Consider the following 3,306-nt stretch of genomic DNA (forward strand, 5'->3'; position numbering starts at 1 on the left):
TTCAGGAAAGGGATGTCTTCTTCTATGACCTTGGGAAGCTGGAGGGCAGTAGACATGCTCATAGGAAGGACTACACCAAGTCTAAAAACATGACACTAAAGAAAAGAAGACAGGTTTAAATAACCACATTCACCATTGTTCCCTATCTGTGGAATGACCAGAAAGAACAGCCTATGGCCATAATGGAAATAAGGACTGGCTCTTGGTCACAAGAATCCTGTGTGACAGAAATATTAAGACTGAATTAGGCCTGGTATAATAGGGTATGCCTGTAGTCCTTGCGATTGAAAAACTGAAGTAGGGAAATCACTTAAGCCCAGGGCCTCAATATCAGCCTGCTATCATGGAGAACTCTACTAAATAAAACTAAGCAAACAAAAATTTGCCATTCACCAACTTAGAAGCTGCAGAGGCCCCTTAGAATTAGTGCAGTTAGCAATCTTTATCTCTCACCGTTCCGACTCAGGGAACAAATTTTGAGTATGCAAGCTTTAAGATGAATATGGGCCTGTCTTTGAATAATCAAACCCTTAATGACCAATACTATCAGTAAACCACTGTATACTCCAGCAAAAGAAAAGCTTTAGGAGGAAAAAAAAAAGAGTATAGAAATAGAATGTGGTGAGAGCGGGAGAGAGGGAAAAAATTCAAAGAAACAAATGGTATACATCTCTTTTCTTGTTAACTACACAAAAATCAAGTTCTCAGACTAAGGTGCTCTTATGGGACACAAGTAAGACTGATGAAAAAAATCATAAGGATAGGTTTAATATGGAGAAGCAAACAGAAAAATAAAATTTGAATTTAATCTCCACAAGGATGTAGTCAATGCTAAATTTTCAGGATATTTTTTAACACAATAAAAGCTAATTACTTATGTTGATAGGCAATTATTTGAGGGAAGGTAGTAAAAAGTCATCAGTAGGTAGAACAAAAGGAATGAAATTTCTTGCTTGCTTACTCTTCAATTAGCCCTCCTGAGTGCAGGGTGAACCTATCACTGTTTGTGTGATTACATAGCCCAACAACTGTATTCAAAATCTCTACCCAGACATGTGCTTTGGCTACTCTTCTATTGTGACAGTGCTACTCATGAATCTTTCAATTAACACACTTTACACAGTTTTTACATACATGGCCTATGCTAAGGGATTGAAATATGTTGTGATAATCACAGGATGATTATGTTCTTGTTGTCTGTAAAGTTTGTTGTTTTCTGTTTTTGTTTTTTTCTATAAAAAGAGACTATAAAATCATTGTTAAAACCATACTATGACCAGCATTAATACCACAAAAAAGGAAAGGAGGGCACTCAACTATTCATGTACAAAATTTAAGGATAAGTTGATAGAAAAGTGTTCCAGGGAGAAACAACAGTCAAACAGGGAGCCCAAGAAACCTGTGTACAGCAACTTCTTTGGGGTAGCAACAGTTAAACACCAGCAGCTTTCTGCTAACTCTGGAGGGTGACTTTGGTTCATTACCGAAAATTCACCTAGCCTGACCTTTTTCTGTAAGAGATCAAGTGTGTAACAGTAGACTAGAATGGAATGGACATTTTAGTCCAGCTGTATGACAAACCTGAGCCTTCTACTGTGACATGTATAGTTAAACGTTGTTTTACTCTATTGTCTGCACATATGTGAAGATACAAGCACACAGGACTAACATCCCCAAAGATACATTCTTTCTTACTTGCTAATAGCAAGGTAACTTTTCCATTCCTTGATTCAAAAGCCTATGCAGCATGAATAAAATAACATTACCACACAATAGCTAATTGCTGCATCTTATTCCTAAATGGATAAACTAAAGTGACTTCTGATAATACTTTCTTGTTCAGGACCATCCAGCACAGAAACCACAAATATAGTCCGAGTGTGGTGGCTTACCCCTCTAATCCTAACTATTTAGGTGGTTGAGATCTGAGGATTTTGGTTCTGGGTACTCAAAAGTCCATGAGACTTAATCACCAGAATACAGGAAGTAGCACTATGGGTGGCTCAAGGGGTAGAGAAGTAGCCTTGAGCTGAAGAGCTCAGGGAGAGTGCCCAGGCCCAAAGTCAAGTCTCACAACCAACAAAAAGAAAAAAAAGAAAAGAAAAAGAAGGAAGAAAGAAAGAACGAAAGAAAGTAAACTCAATTGGAAATTGTAGGGACTGATGCTCCTATAGTGACAGCTATGTAAAAAGCTAAAGCAACAGGAAACACTTCAACCCAGGAGTTCAGGACTAGCATGACATCATTTAGGACACTACTCAAACAGCCAGCAAACAATGCATTAATGTTTACCAACTTGGGTGGACAGCCTCTGTGATGGGGCCATAACAATAAGAGAACAGGTCATTAGACAATTACAATAATGAGTTCATGCTGAGCTTAGAGACAAGCACAGTGCTAGGGACCTGGACAAGCATACACTAGACTCTGGATTTAATCCCAGTATCACAATATACATACATATACATATGTATTTATATGTATGTGAGACATGTGCAAGCACAAATATATCTTATAAACATGACCATGTATATATTGTATACATATACACTCATCTATGTACATATAAGCACATACTTACATATAAATTCTTTGGCTTTTTGAACCAACACTCTCAAAATTAACAACATTCTCAAAATAAACAACTTTCTCAAAAAGTTGACATTGTAGACACTGATATCAGATCACAATTGCCAGGATTTTAGGAGTAGCAGGGAAAACAGTTTTGTATAAAAAGAGCATCAGTGAGGGGTATCTGTCTGATTGGAATATTTTTTGCTTTGATTAAGACAAAGATACATGTTATTAAATAGCATACCATTGTTAACACATTGGAACAATGACAATTTCTTTGCAACATGATTACGTAAAATAATATCAATTGTTGAAACTTTTTATGTTATCGCTAAATGTTCAGATATTATATCTAACATATATCCTATCTAAGCATATAAATAGGCTCAAAATTAAACATTCTAAAATTAAACGAAATAACAGTAATACACAAGCCATTCTTAGTTTTGATATGTGTTCTGAAAGAAAAATGCCAATTAACCTAAGTATCAGAGAATGCTTCAGATTCAAGGAGCCAAGATTCTCAAGGAGAAAAAACACTCAGCAACATGGGAACCATTAATTAAAATGGAAATAGCTGAATAAAGATGGGGAAGAGGTTTAGGAGAAGAGGAACCAGGAGAAAAAGAAGTCCTAAATTTTGACTATCTGGTTTTATTGAATATGCAAAGTGAAAACTTCCCCTGTAGTCAAAGGAAGTGAATTGCCATCCCACTTTTTATTACTTGACAA

This window comes from Megascapheus bottae, chromosome 1 (assembly GCF_031878675.1).
Source record: "Megascapheus bottae isolate mThoBot1 chromosome 1, mThoBot2.hap1, whole genome shotgun sequence".
NCBI lineage: Eukaryota > Metazoa > Chordata > Mammalia > Rodentia > Geomyidae > Megascapheus > Megascapheus bottae.